Source organism: Protopterus annectens, chromosome 9.part0, assembly GCF_019279795.1.
Source record: "Protopterus annectens isolate FY-2018-M chromosome 9.part0, PAN1.0, whole genome shotgun sequence".
Classification (NCBI taxonomy): Eukaryota; Metazoa; Chordata; order Ceratodontiformes; family Protopteridae; genus Protopterus; species Protopterus annectens.
In genome coordinates this window covers 1,547,814,881-1,547,838,057 of record NC_056743.1, presented here as the reverse complement: position 1 = coordinate 1,547,838,057, position 23,177 = coordinate 1,547,814,881, and positions in this window count along the sequence as shown.

The following is a 23,177-nucleotide window of genomic DNA, read 5'->3' as shown; positions in this document are numbered from 1 at the left end:
ACAAATGAAAAACAACTACTCAGATGGAACGTTATGGTGAGTACATAACTTCTTTATCTGAAGTAGTTGTTTTCATTTGATCTTCAACCTGTGGGACAGAGTCCCCAGCTACCAGACACCTGGCAGACCCTCATGGAAGGATATTCCGGAGCACGGCGGAGCCTAAGGATGCCCTGTTCCTGGATACAATGTCCAATTTATAATGTGAGATGAAGGTATGGGATGAGGACCAAGTGGCCGCAGAACAAATATCATCTAATGAAACCTCTGGACCAAAAAGCTGCTGACATGGTGGAATGCACTTTCACCTGACTTGGCTGGGAAATCCCCCTGGCTAAATACGCCCGAATAATACATTGAGAAATCCAATGGGCGATGGTAGCTTTAGAAATTGGGTTTCCCTAAAAAGGGGTTGGAGTAAGAAATGAAAAGTTGGTCAAGTTTATGAAAGATTGTTGTCCTGTACAAGTAGAAACGTAACTGTCTGTGCATGTCTAGTAAATGCAATTTGCATTCCCCCTTGTTTTGAAAATTTGAAAAGAAGACTGTGAGGATGATTACCTGGTTAATGTTTGCCTCTGAAGCTACTTTAGGTAGAAAGGATGGATTAGTACGCAGACACCCTGCCCTTATGAAAAATCATATAGAGGGCTTTGATCAATCAATAGAGCCTGAAGTTCCGAAACTCTCCTACCGGAAGTAATGGCAACCAGAAAGGCAGTCTTCCAGCAGAGAAACTGCATATCCACTGAAGCTGCAGGTTCAAAGGGAGGCGAGACTAAGGCTAGAAGTACTAGGGTAAGATCCCACAGTGGCGTAGGGTCCTTTATGGGGGGACGAAGAAGAAAGGTACCTTTGAGGAAGGCCTTACAAGCTTTTAAGATGGTAAGGAAGTCATATTATCCTTCAGGTCTACCCTGACCGAATAAAATTACATTTTACCGAAACGTAATTTGGCGAGCTCTAGTTTGTAAAAGTGCATTTATGCCAAAATGCACTTTCGCAAAAAGGCAACTAAGCGAGTAGCAACGGGGGCTGTTGCTTAGATCGTGGTACACAGGGATGAGGAGATATTCCCTTTTCCCCACTGTAGTGCAATCTCGGAGTGAGAATATAAAAGTAGCGGGCGTGTGGGGAGCACAGCCCCCCACATAGGGGGTGCAGGGGGGCTTGCCCTCCCCCCTGCATGTATATGGTTACTGTTGTGTTTTTTTATTTTGTTTTTTTTTTTTTCGGTTAAGTCATTTTTTGCAAAAGTGCATTTCGGTAAAAGTGCCCTTTTGTGAAAAACAGCTTGCGTTATTACGTTTCGGTAAAAAGTCATTTTGATGGGTCAAAGTAGACACTATCCCCCACACGATAATTAGAAATTGCCACAAGTTGAATTTTGACAGTAGAAAAACTAGCACCTTGTTGAAAAACTCCCGATAAAAATTACAACACAGCAGAAACTGGGGCTGTGAAAGGAAACTAATGCACACTGAGAGGCAAGACAGAAAACTGTTTCCATTTGCTGGAGTACACTTTTCTGCTGGAAGACTTATGAGCCGCCACTACAATTCTTTTGACGGAAGAAGATAATCCGGGAGTCCTGACTATCATGGGAACAGAAGCAGCCAGGCAGTGAGCTTTAGACTGTCCAGGTCTGGATGGGGAATCCCTGAGGGATGAGATATGAGATCCGGAACTGGATCCAAAGTCCATGGTGGAGCCACCAGATGACACCTCAGAGAGGGAAACCAGACCTGCTGAGGCCAAAATGGGACAATGAGGATAACCAAGCTCCCCAGCCTGCGAGCTTTCTGAAGAAATTTTCATATTAAAGGAAGAGGAGGATAAGCATACAGAAGACCTGAGGGCCAAGCATGAATCAGAGCATCTCTGAGGGCTTCCCCCGAGGAAGATTCAAAGCAAAGTGCTTGCTGCATTTTGCATTGGACGGACAGGTGAATAGATCGCAGCAAGGATGACCCCACTTTTAAAAGATCTGTTCCACTACTGAGGGATTCAGAAACCACTCGTGAGGCATCAGAATGGATTTGCTGAGCCTGTCCACTAGACTGTTGGACCTCCCCGGAATGTGCGTTGCCACCACAAAATGGCTGATGGAGATTGCCCATTCCCATACTCTCAAGGCCTCACGACATAGGGGATATGATCTGGTTCCCCCTTGTTTGTTGATGTACCAGACCACTGACATATTGTCCATCTGGATAGCAATCGTTCCTGAAGGGAGATGGGCATGGAGAGCCTGCAATGCTAGAAGCACCGCCCTCATCTCCAGGACATCGACATGCAAATTGGTCTCTTAGGGTGACCAAGTGCCTTGGACTGTCCTTCCCAAACAGTGCCCCCCCCACCCCAGCTGGGAGGCATCCGTAGTCACCATGGCCATGGGAAAAAGTGGGAGAAAGGGGCGTCCCCGAACTAGATCCGAAGAATGAATCCACCACTGAAGGGAGTCCATGCACACTTGACACTTGAAGGTCTAACAGAGCTCATTGCACTGAAAGGGTCCACTGAAGGATTCACATGTAAAGACGTGCCAAGCGTAAGAGATTGATATTGGCCGCCATGGACGCTAATGGCCTCATACAATTTCCGCTGTCGGAAATTGAGTTTGAATAATGCACAGGACTTGCAGCTTCAGATTGAGTATTCTGTCCGGAGTATGAAACACTATGGCTGAAATTGTGTCTAATCACGCCCCAATATAAGCTAAGGTTTATACAGGGGTCAGAGATGATTTTTTTAGATTGATTGCAATGCCCAACCTCTAGGTCAGAAGGAGAAAAGAATCCCCTGCTTGACAGAGCTGATGCCTGGATGGGGCAGCGAGGAGCCAATCATCCAGGTAGGGAAATATCTGAATGCCCTAGAGGCTCAGGTGAGCCGCTATTACTGACATCACTTTGATAAACACCCTGGGGGCTGTGGTGAAACCAAAGGGGAGCGCTCTGAACTGATAATGATTGGCTTCTAGCCGGAAGCGGAAAAATCTTTGAGAGTGTCTATCTTGATATGATAGTACGCACTCTGGAGGTCGATCAAGCACATCCAATAATTCTCTTGCAGGAAGGGCAGGATAGACTGAAGTGTAACCATACAGAATTTTGCCTTGGCCACAGAAAGGTTCAAGGTGGATAGAGCCAAAATGGGTCTTAGGTCCCACGTTTTCTTTGGCACCAAAAAGAACCTGGAATAAATACCTGACCCGGACTGGTCTAGGGTGACGGGTTGGATGACTCACTTTCTTAGCAGCTTTGCAATTTCCAGTGCTGCATCCTCCCTGTGTGTGGGTGAAATGTCTGGGAGGTGTTTTGGCAGTGGATGTGGCTTGAGGAAGAGGACTGAGTAGCCTCTGGATATAGTTCATAACACCCAACGATCTCTTGTGATTTACTGCACTGTTAGGTGCAACAAAAGACGGTCCCCCAACTGCCAACAAAGATGAGCAGTCGGACAACCTTTCAGGGTTGCTGAGTGGGTCTGTCCGAGAAATGTTCGAGACTCGTAATTTCTCAGACACCCCCCCCCACCTCTAGGATATCTATCAAATCCCCCTCTGCCCCTGGGGGAAGAAGAGTCCTGAGCATCTCAGGGAAAATTCTAAGATTTTCAGAACCGCATCTTCTTGGTCCCTCACTGATTCCTAGAGAAGGATTGTTGAGGGGCCGATAAGCAGATCCCGATGGCAGATTCACTTTGAACTAGGGTCTCACGTACCGACTTCCCAAACTGGGAAGTACCATCGTATGGGGTATTTGTAAACGATATCTTGAAGGGTTCCGAAAACTGGCAGAGCTGGAGCCAGGCGTGTTGCCTGATGGCAATGCCTGTACCAACCTCCCCAGTGGCTCCTTTGGTTGCATGGGAGAGAAGGCACATGGAGGTGTTCGCAACTGACTTTAGAGTGGCCATATGAGCGGAGAAAATCTTCTTGGCCTCCACCGACATGGTCTCCGGGGTCGACTCAGACTCAAAGATCTCCTTAACTAGGTCTCGCTGAAGCCGAATCACATGTGCCATGTAATTCAGTGCCCAAAAAGAGAAGTTCGCTGAAGCTTACACCTGCTTCCTGAAACGGTCCATCACCCTTGACTCTTGGTCAGGAGGATGGACTATAGAGCTCTCTTGAGCGAGCTCCTTCCTAGTGGCCACTGACACCACCATGGCATCAACGGGAGATCCCTTGTTCCAGTATAGTCTATCTGGGGGGGGGGGGGCTCAAGACCTTATCCAGCCATTTGGGAATGGGTTCCACCGTGTCTGGTTCATTCCATGCCCGAGATGTAATGAGATTCACTAAAGGATCTGTGGGCGGGGACACCCAAGAAGTAGATGGTCTTGCGCCAAATGCCTAGAGGAACACCAATTCATCCGAGGTAGGTTTCTGGGCAGACCACCTCCCTCGCTGGCAAAGGAATTCCATGATATCTCCGAAGGAGACATCCTTGGGGAGTGACTGGGGGGAACCTTCCCCTTTCTCCAAATCAATGTCTTCAGTGAGAGACTCTGGCAGGGAGTCTAAGTGCCTCCTTTTGTAGGTATGTTTGAGAGGGATCTCCTCAGTGGGGATCTCTGGGGAGGACTCGTCAACGTCTTGCTGGTCCTAAGCGGAAGCCTCCTGAGGCAAACTGGCAGCAGGCTCTCCCTGAGATGGCAGGATGTCCGGAACCATACCAGAAACTGAGAGAGTCAGGGCAGAATCCGAAGACGAGATGGTCAAGGGTCTCAAGGAAATCGAGACAACCCTCTCCACATGGAAAGCCGAAGGGGAACAGACATCCTGAGAAAGGATAATAGGAGATGTCACCCACTGACCTGATGGGGAGTCAGAGCCGAGCCTCCAGGTGCAGCTACCAAGAGGAAGGCTGCGCTCAGACACACTGGGAGCCGACACCAATTCCTCAGATCCGATTCCAAGGCTACGGCTCCGAGCCAGTTGGATCCGACCTGCTCAAGGTCATAGCCGACGTCAAGGTACAAGGTACCATCGGCGTCGGCCCCTCGACACCAAGTGTCCTTGGATGCAAGGGCTCCAAAACAGAGGGCCGGATCGGAGGAGTAATCAGGGTGAAAAAGGGCTGCGTGCTCCCTGCTCCAGAGGGAGAGTGAGGCAGGCAAGACTCCCATTTGTATTTGGGTGCGGATGAACGTCTGCATCATCCTATCCATCTCCGATTCGCTAATGCTCCGGGCGGAGTGGGAATAAGAGGTGACCGACATTGGCCTGGAGGGCCAGTGAGGAGAAGCCTGAGCCAGTGACTGACTCTGGGGAGAACTGAGAAGAATGGAGCCGACCTAACTTTAGGTGGGGGTGGTGGCTGGAGCCAAGCGATCCGGGGATCAGTTTCTTGGCATATCCTTTCTAGTAGTTTTATCCCCATCCCTGGGCCTCTTGACGGGAGTTTGAGTCCCAGACACCGGGGAGGATGCAGGGGCAGAAGCCAGGGGCACAAGGACTTGAGTCCCCACAGAGGGAAGAAGGCCCTTAAGAATCAGTTTGTCCCGCCTGTCCTTAACTGCCCAGGGATTAAACCTGGCACAGATGGAACAGGAGGTCTGGACATGGGCTGCCCCAAGACACACTACGCATAGAGTGTGGCCATCGGCTGGGGAGAGATTATGGTCACACTTTGTACACTTTCTGAAGCCAGGTTTGGGAGTGTCAGACATATCCCAACCTCAGGCCCAGCACACTTACTATCACACAGAACATGCATGCATGGAAAGAAAAAAGGAGAGAGAGAGAGAGAGTGTGTTTTTTTTTTTTTTAAAGACAGAAACGTGGAGGGGAGGGAGAAAGTAGAGAAGAAATATACAGAGAGAAAAGAGAAGATTTACTCCCAAAACGACACTTACTAAACTTTTTATGCAGGAAGCTTGGATCATGATGCAGACATACAGGCGGCAAACGTGAATTGAAGGGAGGAAGGAGACAGGAGCTTTATTGGTAAGGGGAGGAAACTTGGATCGGAGTGGAAAAATGCAACAGTTTTGTAATCTATCTAAGGATGAGTTTAACGCTACTGATTCCTTAACTAAAAATACTGATTTGATGATTAAGAATGTGGATAAAGGTGGGGGCATTGTGGTCATGAGTAGTTACTTTTATCATGAGAAAATGTCTTTGATGTTACAAGATGATGAATATGTTAATATTACAAGGGGTGAAAGTAACCTGCTCTCACTTAGACTATGTGAGGTTATATGCGGTATGCATGATGCAGGTCAGTTAAATGATGAGCCGTTTAATTACTTGTTTGTTAAAAACTATTAAAATTCCTATGATGTATGGTATACCGAAACTGCACAAGTCGGAAACAAATCCACCTATGAGACCTATTGTTTCCGCAAGAGGGTGGGTAACAGAACCCATCTCTAAGTTTTTAGAGAAGCAATTAAGACACCTGCTAGATAAGACCACCAAGATTTTAAAGGATACTAGTATGCTTTTAAAACAGTTTTATAACTGGAACCATGGGAGTCTTGCTGATGAAACTTACTTCATAACAGATATAGATTCATTACTTATGGTTATCCCTTCATGATTGTGGTATAGACAGCATGAAAGCATTTTTGTTGAATTTTTCTGATTTTGATATAGAGAAAATAACTGTAATCTGTGAACTGTTAAAACTTGTTTTGGAAAATAATGTTTTCATGTTTTAGTCTAAACTGTACTACCAAGCTAAAGGGTAGTAATGGGTACGCCAGGCTTGTTGGCTGTTGGTGAAGCACGCACCAAGAGGAGAAAACGCTGAGAGAAGAAGGGAGACACTTTTGAGATTTTAATTATTTTTTCTCTGTTTATTTGCTAAGTTTTTCTGCATAGCTGCCTAGTTTGAGCATTTTCTGGCTTGTTAAACTTGATTTCTGCATTAGTAGCTGTATTTAGAGCACAACCAAAAGTTGTTTACTGAATTTCCTGTTTGCGCTTAATTTTAAATTGTTTTTTTCCTCAAAACTTGCATATTTTCTGTCCTTGACCTAGCACTCTTGTGTGGGGTCATTTACTGCACTGTTATAACTTGATATTACCTGTGAACCTCTGCTATCTCTGAAAAAACAAAAACAAAAAAAATCTTGCTTTTTTCCCACTTTTCTGAGATTTAAAAAAGTTCAGTTACAGGCTTGCTGTTTCCTGAACTGTTTGTAAGTTTCTGTGAGGCCATTTTTGCTTGGGCTAAAGGAAAGTCTCTCTGTTGATCAGTGGCAGTGAATAACATTGAGCAGCCTTCCCTGCCCCCCGTAGGAGTGGTTACTGACTTGAAACTGTAGTTTTATTGGCCAACAGGGGTCATTTCCAAAACTCATTCATCTTCCTCTCTTAAAACCTAGTTGCCTCGTGGTTTTGGCGTCTTTTCAGGCTTGTTGGCTGTTGGTGAAGCACCCACCAAGAGGAGAAAACGCTGAGAGAAGAAGGGAGCCACTTTTGAGATTTTAAGTATTTTTTCTCTGTTTATTTGCTAAGTTTTTCTGCATAGCTGCCTAGTTTGAGCATTTTCTGGCTTGTTAAACTTGATTTCTGCATTAGTAGCTGTATTTAGAGCACAACCAAAAGTTGTTTACTGAATTTCCTGTTTGCACTTAATTTTAAATCGTTTTTTTTCCTCAAAACCTGAATATTTTCTGTCCTTGACCTAGCACTCTTGTGTGGGGTCATTTACTGCACTGTTATAACTTGATATTACCTGTGAACTTCTGCTATCTCTGAAAAAACAAAAACAAAAAAAAATCTTGCTTTTTTCCCACCTTTCTGAGATTTAAAAAAGTTCAGTTACAGGCTTGCTGTTTCCTGAACTGTTTGTAAGTTTCTGTGAGGCCATTTTTGCCTGGGCTAAAGGAAAGTCTCTCTGTTGATCAGTGGCAGTGAATAACATTGAGCAGCCTTCCCTGCCCCCCCGTAGGAGTGGTTACTGACTTGAAACTGTAGTTTTATTGGCCAACAAGGGTCATTTAGAAAACTCCTTTATCTTCCTCTCTTAAAACCTAGTTGCTTCATGGTTTTGGCATCTTTTCAGGCTTGTTGGCTGTTGGTGAAGCACCCACCAAGAGGAGAAATCGCTGAGAGAAGAAGGGAGCCACTTTTGAGATTTTAAGTATTTTTTCTCTGTTTATTTGCTAAGTTTTTCTGCATAGCTGCCTAGTTTGAGCATTTCTGGCTTGTTAAACTTGATTTCTGCATTAGTAGCTGTATTTAGAGCACAACCAAAAGTTGTTTACTGAATTTCCTGTTTGCACTTAATTTTAAATCGTTTTTTTTCTCAAAACTTGCATATTTTCTGTCCTTGACCTAGCACTCTTGTGTGGGGTCATTTACTGCACTGTTATAACTTGATATTACCTGTGAACCTCTGCTATCTCTGAAAAAACAAAAACAAAAAAAAAAATCTTGCTTTTTTTCCCACTTTTCTGAGATTTAAAAAAGTTCAGTTACAGGCTTGCTGTTTCCTGAACTGTTTGTAAGTTTCTGTGAGGCCATTTTTGCTTGGGCTAAAGGAAAGTCTCTCTGTTGATCAGTGGCAGTGAATAACATTGAGCAGCCTTCCCTGCCCCCCGTAGGAGTGGTTACTGACTTGAAACTGTAGTTTTATTGTCCGTTTTGGGTCTATTCCTGCTTCTTTCCAGCCCCTGCTATCAAGCACGCCTTAACGCGATTTAGCGCGGAGTTGCCACTAGAGCAGCATTGGGCAGCGCCGGTTTAACAAGGTTAAACTTTTTCTGGCTCCATAAAGTCTGTTCTTCAATTTTTCTCTTAGAACTGCTCTGTTAGGAACCTAAACAGTTTACACCTTCACTAAAAAGCACGGCACTTGTTCCTAATTGCTTTTTCTTCTCAAAAAGCTCAGCACTTGTCTTAAAAGCATATCCCTTGTCTTATAAGCATTTTCTTTGCAGGTCAAGCACTCCTATATTATACAAATCCCTCACTTGCAAAACCCCCCAGGAGTGCCCACTTCCCTGCTAAGCCCTCTACTTTTCTGTCTCATACCAACTCATAATTCTTTTTAGCATGTCGAAGGGTCAGATGCTGGCGTCCTCTCCTGCCCAGTTGGTGAATCTGGGAATTCTGAGGCAATGTTACAATTGCCTCATGTACACGGACAACCCTCTCCTCCTCCCACATAACACTAACACTTGCGAGAGATGCAGCTATTTAGCCAAACTGGAGTCTGAGCTCTCTCAACTCAGGACTGGCAAGACCAGGCAGGAGGAGAAGGCAACTACACACACCACAATACAAGTCTCACATAACTCAACCACACCACTGAATCAAACACATAAACACACTAAGACATACTCGGAGGCTCTGAGTAAAAATTTACCTAAACAGCAAAGGCCTCCAAAGCAGACACCCAAGCAACTGCAAACTCAAGACACCACACAAACAACACATAAAAAAATACAACACCAAACATACTTGTCATAGGTGACTCCATAGTCAGACACACTGACGTCCCACTCACCAGGCTGAACAAGGAGAAGGTCACGGTAAGCTGCCTATCGGGCGCTAGAATCCGCCACATAACACAAGCACTCAGGTCACTCCACGGCAAGTACAAGTATGACACAGTCATTGTCCATGCTGGTGTGAACGACCTGAGACGTACCTCCCTGGACTACATGAAAAGAGACATAGAGGAGCTCTCTGATTATGTAGCCCAGGCAGGTATGACCCTGACCCTGAGCAGTATCCTTCCTTCACCACGAATGATGCCACAATATAGTGACAAGATGATCAGCTTTAACAATTGGCTTAATTTCTGGTGTCATTCAAAGGGGATCCAGTGTCTGTCTGCTTGGGATGACATGCTTGACAAGCCACGCTGCTTCGCAAGGGACGGCTTGCACCTGTCACCCCTGGGATTCCGGATATTGGCTAAGGCTCTTGCCACCCCCATAGTGCCTTTTTTAGGCAAGTAGTGATTGGGCCATTTATATGGCCACATGCAGCTGCGGAGCATTCTACATTGGGCAAACTTCCAGGTGCATTAGATTACGCATTTCTGAACATTATAGTAACATGAAACATAAAAAGGTGACTAATGCTCTATACAAACTCCAGTTAGTTCATCCAACAGCAAAATTTATGTTTACTATAATTGATATAATACAAGGTGATCGTAAAAACAAAACTGGTTGGCACAACATTTTAAATTGCAAAGAAAAAAAGTGGATAATTAAACTGGGTGGTCTTTTTTACCCAGGTCTTAATGAATATTTATAAGCACCTAACCTATGGGATCCATGTGTTGACTATTTAAACAGCATGTATTGGAATTTTTTGTATACACTGATGAAGGCTGTGTAATTTACCAGCCGAAACCGGTCTGTTTGTACTTGTTGTTATGTTATTTTATTAATAGATTTATTTCAGTCACTGATTGCTGGCTCCATTTTTTCTGTTTCGTTTTTTTAGGCAAGGCTCAAATTCTAAACCTACCATCCTAGAAAACAAAAACGGGAAGAAACTAAGGGTAATGCTGCTCAATGCCAGAAGTCTAAATCTCAAAATGCACGCACTTGAGGCCCTTCTCAGTATGGAGAACATCGATGTCTGTGCTGTGATTGAAACCTGGTTCAAGGCTCCTGAGAGCACCCCGGCACTATCAGGTTTTACCTCATATCATGCGTTCCGGCCCCAAAACCCGGACCATACCACAAAAGGAGGGGGTGTATCCATATTCATCAAGGATACCCACACCTCCAGGTTGGTGGCTACGCACGAAGCATCGGAAACCATCCAGGTGCAATTAACCATAGGCAAAACTGCTCTACAATTTGTAGCATGCTACAGGCCACCCTCTCAAACTCAGGAAACCCACACAGCCTTCCTGAAGACACTGGAGGGTATAAATGTATCACCAAACACCATCATATTGGGTGACTTCAACTACCCGAATATAGACTGGGAACATTACTCAAGCCCCAACTTTCTAGCCCAAAGGTTCCTGGAGTTCATAAATTCAAATGCCATGGAACAACTAGTCACCATCCCCACAAGAGGAGAAAATATACTAGATCTCATCATCACAAACATGGGGACAAAATGCTCCACACCGGAAGTATATCCCTCTTTGGTGAGATCAGATCATAAACTAATCTCACTAGAAATCCACATCCCGCCCCCACACCAAACAAAAAAGACCACAGTGAAGAACTTCTCTAAAGCAAACTTCACACTACTCAAGACAGGTGTGGTATCTTTTAAGGCCCCCGAGCCAAAGGAAACCACAACCCAATCTGCGGAAGCCCTTACAAATGCCTTCTATGAACACCTTCAGGACTGCATGGATCAGGCAATCCCAAATAAAACCAAGACTCTTTCCACCAAGGGCAAACGTCCAGTCTGGTGGACCCCAGCCATAAACAAACTTTGCAATAAGAGGAGAAAGCTATTACATGATAGAGCAAAATCCCAAAAAGGGAAGGCATCTTTGATCAGTACTAGCAAGAAACTACGATCCCTCATAAAATTATCCAAGGCCAACTTTGAGAAAAAAATTGCCATTGATTCAAAAGACAATCATAAGGCCTTCTTCAGCTATGTCAGAAACCTGGGTGGAAACTCCCAGATATGCTCAGAATTAGTCCAAAATGATACAAAAATCACTGAACCCACAGACATTGCCAACATACTGGCAGACAGGTTCAGCGCAAACTTCACCCCCCTCTCCCCCCCAAAAGGAGAGATAACTATCCCAACAGAGTTTAGCCTCCCAGACATCTCAAATGCGCAGGTGAAAGCTGCTCTCTCTAAAGCTAAAAACACAGCATCAATGAGATCGGATGGTGTCCCCAGCTGTGTGCTACATGAACTCAATTAAGAACTAAACCCGCACATAAGGCAGCTGTTTAATCTTAGCCTTACCACAGCACATGTGCCTAAGGAGTGGCGTACGGCAACTGTGGTCCCACTCCACAAAGGCGGTGCCTCTACGGACCCTGGTAATTACCGCCCCATAAGCTTAACAAGCCTGGTCTGCAAAGCTATGGAGAGGATCATAATGGAACTCAAACAAGGACATAGGGGACTTGCAGACCTTGGACCCAACCCAGTTTGGCTTTGTCAAGGGCAGATCTTGCCTTTTGAACTTGGTCGACTTCTTCGAAACAGTTACCAAGGCCATTGATGAGGGAAAGGCAGTCCATACAGCCTACCTTGACTTTGCAAAAGCTTTCGACACAATACCCCACTCGGGTATCATAGAGAAACTTACCAGCTTAAATGTAAACCCATATGTCACAAGATGTGTTGCAAACTGGCTAAAGGACAGAACCCACAGGGTTAGAGTTGCTGGAGCCATGTCAGACTCCAAGCCAGTTACAAGTGGTGTCCCACAGGGCTCAGTCCTTGGCCCCCTATTGTTCGGCATCGACTTCTCAGAAGTACAGGCAAACATAGGAGGACTATGGCTGACAAAGTTTGCGGATGACTGCAAACTGGGTGCCATAGTGGATAGTACATCGGACACAGACATCCTTCAAAGGGGTCTCACGGAAACTGATAGCTGGTGCCAGAGCCATGGCCTGAAGTTAAACGCAAAAAAGTGTATAGTCATACCCTTCGGGAAAAACAAGGTAACCCCAAGCTACCATATAGATGGCAACCCACTAAGCACAGAAGAGGTTATCAGGGACCTGGGTACCCAGGTTGACAGTGGCCTCTCGTTTGACACTCACGTTGCTAAAGTGGTTCGAAAGACCTTCTACATTGCCCACCTGATCATGAAGGGATTCACATCCAGATCTAGTGAGGTCATTGTTCCCCTGTACTCTTCACTTATCAGACCAATGATCGAGTACAATGCCCCATTCGGGATGTATCTTACCCGACACCTGCAGCAATTGGAGAGACCCCAAAAGTTCCTCACCAAAAGGATAAAGGGACTCCAAAACCTGTCATATACTGCCAGACTGAAGAAACTCCAACTCTATTCAGTTGCATACCATCTGCTCAGAGGTGACCTGTGCCTAACATACAAGGCCATGTCCAACCCGGAATTAATGGACATGCTCCACCTCAAAAAATCCAAATCCACCAGAACCACTAGAGCAAGTGACTTAAACCTTAGCACGGATATAAATAGGACGTCCTGGAGGGATAGATTTATCACCCAGAGACTCCCCATGCTGTGGAATAAAATCCCGGTCCATGTGAGGCAGAGCACCTCGCTGGCTCTGTTCAAGAGAAATCTTGACCGGTGGATGGGAGATCGTAGGTTTACCCCGGGAATCATCTCTGTGTCACTGCTGGACAGAAGCACAACAAACTAATGGGCACATTATTTCTAACATAAGGGGTGGCGTAAGCCACATAACTTTGGGCTAGGCTTATAAATGCCTTAGGGCAGATAGCCTAGTATAAACCTATGAACCTATATGCAAATAATGTATATATTATCTACACAAAATCCATTTAAGGACAACATCTGTTTCTCCAACCGATTTGTGGATGACTTGTTTGCCATATGGAAACGGAATGTTACAGACTTTCATGATTTTCTTGAGTATATAAATGCAATGACTTCATTTTTGAAATTTAAATATGAGATTTTCTGTAGTAAAATTACATTCCTTGATATATTATTACGGAAGGATAATATGGGTAACATTCAAGATGGCCTAATGGTTAAGGTGTTTGCCTTACAAACACAAGGTGCACAGTTTGAGTCTCACACGGGATAATTGGCTAGGCCTAAAATGGCTCGCAAAGGCAGTTGGCCTAGTACTAATCTATGAATTATATAAGACTGTTAACTCATTCACTCCAATGGAGCTCAGGAAGTTTGCAATGTAACTAAAAAACTTTTCCAAAGCTGACTTTGTGCTCCTAAAAACAGAGATGGCTAACTTCACAGCACCCATGTCAATGGAAAATAGATGCATGACTGCCGAATCATACACCAATGCACTGTATGAACACGTACATAAATGCATGGAACTAGCCATACCCAACAGAACCAAGATGATGTCCTCCAAAAAAAGGAAGCCAATCACGTCCCCTGCCCATTACTAAACTCTACAACAGAAGGAAGAAACTGTTGTAGAAAAGGTGAAGTCCCAAGACTGGAAAAACTCCCTTATTAGCCTCAACAAAAAGTTGAGATCCCTCATCAAAACCTCTAAAGCCAGCTATGAAGGCAGAATTGAGGGAGACACTAAAAGCAACCACAAAGCCTTCTACACTTATATCAAGAATCTCCATGGTAATACCCAGGTTTGCTCTGAGTTACTGCACAATGGTACATCCTATACTGAGACAACAAATACTGCCAACATACTGGCCGACAGATTCAGTGCCAACCTTACCCTCTCACCCCCCCAAAGGACAAATCACCATACCAGAGGAATGCCACGCACCCCGCATTAATGTAGCGCAGGTTAAAGCTGCCTTGTCCAAGGCCAAGAATACAGCTTCAATGGGACCCGACAATAATCCCTGGATGTGCTCTACATGAACTACAAAGTGAACTGGGATCACATCTGTACGCCCTGTTCAAACACAGCCTCGCCTCAGGCTTTGTCCCTACTGAATGACGCACTGCTACAATCATCCCTCTCCATAAAGGGGGAGCGACAACAGACCCTGGGAATTATTGCCCCATTAGCCTGATGAGTCTGATATGAAAGGCTATGGAGCGCATCATCATGGACCAAATTAACAAGGATATAGGGAATTTCCAAATTCTAGATCCCGCTCAATTTGGTTTTGTGAAAGGTAGACCATGCCTGGTTGACTTGAGTCCGTCATCAGCGCTGTATGAGGCAAGGCAGTTCATACAGCCTACCTCGATCTGGCCAAGGCCTTTGATACCATTCCCCAGTCAGGAATTACTGATAAACTCATTAAACTAGGCAACAACCCCTATATCACTAGGTGGGTTGCAAATTGGCTCACAGATAGAACCCACAGTGTGAAAGTCGCGAACTCCAAGTCAGACTGCCGACCAGTCAGGAGTAGAGTCCCACAGGGATTGGTCCTGGGTGCTCTCCTGTTTGGCATCTACTTTTCAGAAGTCCAGGCCAAGAATGAGGGACTCTGGATGACCAAGTTCACAGACGACTGCAAGTTGGGAGCCATTATTAACTCTCCAAGTGATGTAGACATCCTACAGAAAGGCCTCACTGAGACTAATGATTGGTGTCGAAACTATGGCCTTAAGCTTAATGCCAAAAAATGTGTCATCCTTCTTGGGTAAAACTCAGTTCCCACTAATTACCACATCAATGGGAGCCCACTAAACACTGAAGGCGTTATAAGAGATCTGGGGACACAGGTTGACAGCAACCTCTTCTTCGACCACCACATTGGCACTGTGGTCAGAAAGTCCTTCTATGTGGAACATCTCATTGCCAAGGGTTTTGCATCCAGGAAGAAAGAGGTCATTTCTCTCTACTGTTCCCTCATTAGGCCAATCATCAAGCATAATGCCCCATTTGGCATGTACCTCACTAGACACATGCAACAGCTTGAAAGGCCAGAAAAGTACTTCACGAAGAGGATCCTAGGCCTTAAACACATGTCCTACATGGACAAACTCAAAAAAACTCCAGCTATTCTCTGTCTCATATTGTCTACTAAGCAGCGATCTCTGCTTGACTTGCAAAGCCATGTCTGACCCAGCTCTGTTAGAAATGCTACATCTAAAGAAATCCCAATCCCTCCGCACCACATGCTCCAGAGACCTCAAACTCATTACCACAATCAACAGAACATGCTGGAGGGACAGGTTCATAACACAGAGATGGCTGGTCTGGAATAGACTTCCAATACATGTCAAGCAAAGCACCTCACTGGCCCTCTTCAAAAGAAATCTTGATGAGTGGATGCGAAATAGAGAGTTCACCCCGGGGATCACTCCAATGGATGCGCTTGATAGAGGCACTGGGAACTAACGTCGGGCGACACAATGCCAGGGTTCTTCTATGGGCTAGGCTTGTAAAGGCTCCACGGCCATTAGCCTAGTACACACCTATGAACTTCCAATGGGCGGAGGTAAGTCTTTCAACAGAATCAAATTATGTCCTCACATTTCAAACAAATGTTCATATCTCAGGAAACATAGAGGTTATGTAAGAAGTATGAAAGGCAAACTCTTCGGCACAAACTATTTTTATAGTAGTAATATTCTTTAGTTTCTATGTCTTAAACCGAATTTTATAAGTCATAGTAAACACAGTAACTATTACATTTGCAATATGTTGTAAACATCTTACAATATCTTAGCAACCACTCAGGTTAAGCACAAACTGTAAGCAGCACTTTATTCATCTGCCTGAGAGCTTTCGTATGAAGCTAACAAGTTCTGTCTGTGTTACTTGGTTGTTGTGATAGTTAGAAAAATGTGAAAATTATATCTATATGAATTAATATCATAAAAACAACAGTTAATATCTATTTACCTGCACTACACAGAAGTCAAATATTAATGCAGTTGAGTTTGCCATTGGGTAAGATTTAAGATGAAATCTCTTAAAACCTTGCACAATGCATGGTTTTGGAATTATTGATACAAATATGAACAAACAATATTTGACGCCTAGAGGCGTTAGTAGGAGTTAACTACAGATGCGCCTGGTGGCGTCGCTCAAAAGAAATAACTATTTACATCACAGCAGCATGCACCCACCATTTGTTTTCAGGAATACTGTTAAGAACCAGATGCAGAGGGTAGCTAGGCTTAATACTATAAATGTTAATATGGCAGAGCAGTTGGGATAACATGAGTAAAGATTTTATTGATCAAGTTTATTCTAAGAAGGACGTTATGGTAGCATGTGATTTAGTGAAACAACAGCGAAATAATAATGATGATGTTCGATCACTATTTAGTGATGACTATGAGTCAAATGCTGGGAGTGAATACTAGCAGGAATGGTGTTAGATGTGTGTTAACATATAAGAATAACACAACAATGGTGAAGCGGATAATTAACCGGCATTGGCCTGTATTACAGGATATACCAGAGTTGAGACAGAGAGCTGGTAAAGCACCCACTTTTGGTTATAAGCGTAACTCTACACTTAAGCAAAAGCTTTGTTACAAAGAGCAATCTATGCATTTTTTTTAATATTACTAGCAGTAAGCACAGTACTTTTAAATGTAATGACTATATACTGTAAATATATATGTAGAAAAATCTATTAAGCACCCTGTTACAGGTAAAGATTTTCTTTTACATGCTTACGGGAACTGTAACACAAATAATGTAATACATTTAGTTAAGTGTGACTTATGTGCAGGGTATTATGTAGGAATGACCAATAAGAAACTTAAGGATCGAATAGCTGGTTATATGAATGATATAAAGTGTAAACTTACTACTAATACCTTATATAAAAATATTTTGGAAAAAGGGGAACATCATAAGTTTAACTTTATGATTCCGAAGGTGGTCTATTTGCCGTTACATGGGGGAGATATAAAATTAATAACTGAAAATGAAGAAATGAAACGGATTTGGAGAATGAAAGCCCATTTACCACCAGGACTTAATGAAACTTTTACTTTAAAACCTTTACTTAAGCATTTAACTGAGAAAGTATAATTGATTTTATGTGATTTTAATTTAATATTTAAGTGTTATATTACTCTTGTTTGAAACTATGTTCGCCTGAAGAAGCCTTGTTGGTGAAAGTTGTAACTTGTGATTAATAAATCAACGACCTTGTGTGTTTTCCAGTGCCTCATTTTTGTATTTTGATATTTTCAGGGAGAACTGGATTTACGACCTGCTCACTGCTGTTTGTGTTGCATTGGAGATGAACCTCATTGAAGCATTAGCCAGGGAAGTTGAGTGGATAGCTTCGGAGAGACCAATTTAAGACACTCCAGAGGCAGCAACTCTAAAAAGGAGGTGGTGAGTTCCGAGACTAAATCTCTTTAAAACCAGGTAAAATGTGCCATGTAGTTGGTTGCTCTCAGTCCGAATGCAGCTGAGGTAAACACGCGCTTCCCAAAGTGGTCAATCGCCCAAGAATCCCTGTTTGGGGGGACAGACTGTGGAGCTTTGTTTGGCGAGCTTCTTCTTTGTAGCTGCAGCCACCACGATGGCATCAACAGAGATGTCCTTACTCCCAAAACTTTGGTCCTTTGGGCAACTAAGAAATTTGTCTGCCTTTTTGGGAATTGATTCCACTGTGTCCTGTTTCTTCCACCCCCTGTTGGCGATGAGTTATATGAGCCCGTTGGCAGGGAGGGGGGCCCCCATAGGTAGAAGATGGGCTTGTCTTGAAGGTCTTCAGGAACACGGATTCCTCTGAAGATGGGGTGGGGAAGACCAACTGCCTCTTTGCTTTACAATCTCAAGGATGTCTCCAAGGGATACTTCCTCAGACAAAAGTCTGGGGGACCCGTCTTCCTCCTCTAAATCCGTGTCCTCAGTGAGGGACTCTCTAGGGGAGTCCAAGTGCTTCTTCTTGCATGTCCTCTTCCGACAGGGGTCTTCCATGATGGGCTCTGGGGAGGACTCAAAAAGGCAGGGACCTCAAGCACGGTAACGCCCGTCTGAAGGCACTCACAGGACGGCTGACCCTGGAAGGATGATGAGGGCTTGACTCTCAAAGTCAAGAGGGGTGGATCTAGAGATGAAGGAGAGGTAACTGCCTAGCCAGAGAAGGTCCTCTCTACCACCCAGAAGGCCGACAAACTGGACGAGGCCCCTCTCCTCTCCCACGACCGCAGCCGCCTGGGAAGGAAGCAGGGACCCCAATGGAGCACCGACTTCTCCAGACGACAGCAGCCCAGAGCTGTCCAGCGTGGAGTCTCCCAACGGGAGGGAATGGTCCGAAAACTCCGAGCCCAACCCCATCCCTCAGGAACCAGCATAGGCCTTGCGTGGCCGCGGTGCAGCCAGTTCTGAGGGCAGAGGAACAGAGCCCACAAGGGACCCTGACAGTGTTGGAAAGGGAGGGATACCCAACACAATCTGCCTCTCACAGAGAATGCTCCGATCCTGGTAATCCAAATCCAGGTGGGTTGAATGAGTAGAGTAAAGTCCCGTGAAGAGGGAAGAACCCCTGGGCAACTGAGTCAGGGATGTTAACAAGCTCAACTCGATTTGGGCCTTGAGAAAACTCATAATCATCCTATCGATATCTGTGAGGAGCACACTTCTGGAAGCCCTGGAAGATACTGAAGAATGTCCTGACCTGGCCGGAGACCCTGACTCTGTCCTGCGGTCTCAGGAAGGAGACCAACTCCTATGCCTCAGATCCAGACTCCTGGACCTCAAGGGGGAGCTTTCAATGATTATCGGATCCAATATAACCTTCGGATCCGAAGACTTGGACAGATCCAACAGTTTAGCCAGCACTGAAGCCGGATCCTACAGACAAAGGCAGCTTGCGCCAAATCTGATCTGAGGGCCTCCGATGCTCCAAAGACTCAGATACAAAGCCAAAGAGGCTGGGCTCAGATCCAGGGATCCGAAAGCCTTGGCTTTTTTGAAGGGGAATCCATAGAGGAAGAAGAGGATGTCTTCCTTTTGGGACCTGCTGGGGGCTTAGAGGGAAGCCTGAGGCTAGAGGACCCCCCGCTAGCAAGTTCCTTTAACAGGACTTTATTCCTGTGATCCATTAGACCCCTGGAGTTGAATGCAGCACAAATGCCACATTCAACCTCCAGGTGACTTTCTCAAAGGCAATAAACGCACTCCTCGTGCGAGTCGGAAGACAGCATTTTCGGACTGCATGAGAAGCATCTTTTAAAGCCCGAAGGCTTCTCAGACATTTTAGAAATAAAGCACACACACACCCGCACAACACCTGCACTCTCTACAGGGAGGGGGAGATATAAAAACTTTTAGTTATGTACTTACCATAACTTTAGATGTATGGGATCCATCTCGCCTACATTCTGTACTGATGGGTTCGGAGCCGATCTTCGGCTCCGACTCGGCACGCTATACTATAGAACGAAGTCTCTTATTGGCTGAGCTATCCCACATCCCAGGATGCACCACCACTGCTTCCCCAGATCTTGTTTGTCCGCACACATGCACACACACATAGACTGTTGATATAATATTGTCAGGTGTTTCAAGAGATGAAACAGTTGAACTCGGACCATCCAGTCTCTTCTGATCTCCAAGGCAGGGGGAAGGAGGGTGGGTTATTAGGAATGTAGGCGAGATGGATCCCATACATCTAAAGTTATGGTAAGTACATAACTAAAAGATGTAATGTGATCCTATCTCGCCTACATTCTGTACTGATGGGACAGCGTCCCTAGCACCTGATTCCTGGGTGGCTCACTGGAAAACACTCCTGAGAACTGTGGAACCGAAGGAAGCTCGCCCCCGAGATGCCACGTCCAATTTGTAATGAGAAATAAAGGTGTGAGGAGAAGACCACGTAGCCGCCACACAAATGTCACTAATAGCAAGCTTGGAATGAAAAGCTGCCGAAGTAGCCATAGCCCTGGTAGAATGAGCTTTCACTGTAGCTATAAGCTCTTTGTTAGAAATGAATTAAGTATGGCTGATACAGTCTCTGATCCACTTGGCAATAGTGACTTTCGTGACGGCTTTGCCCAATTTATTGTCTGAAAAGGACACAAACAACTGATCTGTTTTTCGTGCTTGGTGCATCCTATGCAAATAGAAGTGTAATTGTCTATGGACATCCAAGGTGTGAAAGATGTATTCTGCTCTGTTTGAATCTTCGGGAAGAAAACTGGAAGTTCCAGTGATTGCTGCAGACAAAAATTAGAACAAACCTTAGGAACAAAGGATGGGTTCGGTCTGAGGGATACTCTATCCTTGTGAAAAACCAGATATGGTGGTTTAACACATAGGGCTTGAAGTTCTGAAACTCGCCTGGCTGATGTAATTGCAACTAATAAAGCAGTCTTCCAAGAAAGAAATTTTAAGTCACAAGTTGCTGCCGGTTCAAAGGGGGAAGAGGTTAAAGCACCTAACACCACATTAAGGTCCCACGGCGAAGCGGGATGAGATATCGGGGGCCGTAGCAGCTCAGCACCTTTCATGAAGGCTTTACACAACTTGTTGCTCATCAAAGGTGGTTCTATGCTCTCGTGAAAATTGGAAATAGCCGCCAATTGAACTTTGATGGTAGAGACCGAACAACCTTGGTTGAACAGAGAAGCTAAAAACTTCAGAACCTCTGACACCGGGGCTGTCATGGGGTCTAAGCCCCGGAGTTGGGACCAAATAGCAAATCTCTTCCATTTGCTGCTATACATTTTCTTAGTAGAAGTCTTGTGGGCCGAGGACAAGATATGTATGACTTCCGGGTCCAAAGCATGGTTCCTGACTATGGTCGGAAAAGGAGGAGCCAAGCTGTTAACTTCAACGAGTGGAGGGACTGATGAAGCTGTCCCGACTGATGGGTCAAGAGATCCGGAACTTGGTCCAGGAACCATGGACCATCCAGTGCATATTTGCGAAGAAAGGGAAACCAGACTTGACGAGGCCAGTATGGGGCAACTAGAATCATTTTGCTCTCCAAGCGAATCGCCTTCTGGATCACCTTGGGAAGAAGGGGAACCGGTGGAAAGGCGTATAGCTTGGACTAGGGCGTCCTTGGGAATCTCCCCCGGAACTGGGGTGAGAGAGAAGAACTGTTGGCATTTCGTGTTGAGGGGGGTTGCGAAAAGGTCGCAACAAGGAGTTCCCCATCTCCTGAAAATCTGAGTTGCCACTCTGTCGTTCAGAGACCACTCGTGAGGGGAGAGAATAGTTCTGCTCAGTTTGTCGGCTATCACATTGGATCTCCCTGGAATGTGTGTTGCTACCAGAAAACGTTTGGTCGCAATCGCCCAATCCCATACCTTCATGGCCTCTCTGCAAAGGGGGTAGGATCTGGTCCCTCCTTGCTTGTTCAGGTACCAGACTACCGACATGTTGTCGGACTGAATGGCAATCGTACCCTGGGGGAGGTAATTGTGCAGTGCTTGCAGCGATAGAAGCACCGCCCTCATTTCCAGTATGTTGATGTGGAGGAGACTCTCGTCGGACTGCCACTTGCCTTGGACTGACCTGCCCAGGTAATGTCCCCCCCACCCCGTCTGGGAGGCGTCCGTAGTCAATGTGGCCACTGGAGGTGGTGGAGCGAAGGGTCGCCCCTGATCCAGGTTGGAGGAAAGAAGCCACCAACAAAGGTCCTGTTTGCACGTCTCTGTGATCAGAATGTGGTGACTGAGTGGGAGATCCTGATAAGACCACTGGACTGACAGGAGCCACTGGAGAATCCTCATATGTAACCTTGCTAAGGGGACTAGGAGAACGGTGGCCGACATGGAACCTAACAGTTGTAGGACCATCCTCGCTGGGGCTCGACGTCTGAGGAGCAAAGCTCGAACTTGAGACTGCAGTGTTTCTATCCTCTCTGCAGGAAGATAGACTCGCATTTGCTTTGAGTCTATCTCTGCTCCAATAAACCAAATGCGTTGAGATGGCAGCAACACGGACTTTGTCCAATTGAAGGTGATTCCTATGGAGTTGCCTAGAGATATAGTGGCTGCTAGATTTTGTAAGAGTAGACGACTGGAGGTGGCAGTTAGGAGCCAGTCGTCTAGGTATGGAAACACCTGGAATCCTAGACTTCTCAGGTGAGCAGTCACCACCGCCAAACATTTGGTGAACACCCTGGGGGCTGTGGTGAGACCAAAGGGCAGTGCACGGAACTGGAAATGACTGTCTCCCAGGCTGAAGCGCAAGTGTCTCCTGGACGCCTGATCTATCAGGATGTGATAATAGGCGTCCTTGAGATCTATGGAGCACATCCAAACACCTTTCTCCAGCAGCGGGAGAATGGATTGCAAGGTGACCATCCGGAACTTGGACTTTTTCACTGATCGATTTAGCTTGCTGAGATCCAAAATGGGCCTCAAGTCCCCGGTCTTTTTTGGCACCAAAAAGAATCTTGAGTAAGTCCCTAATCCGGTCTGGCCTGCGGGGACAGGTTGGATGACTCCTTTTTGAAGCAGCTTTGATATTTCGTTGGCTGCAAGATCCCGTTGACTGGGTGGCAGGTCCAGGATTTTTTGGGATGGGGGGGGGTTAAGAAAAAGGGATGGTGTAACCTCCGGTGATGATTCGGAGCACCCATCGGTCCTGAGTGATACTCTCCCAGGCCTTTAGGTGCTTCGAAAAACGACCCGCGACTGGCTCCGGAGCTGCACAGTCGGGCACTCCTTCAGGGA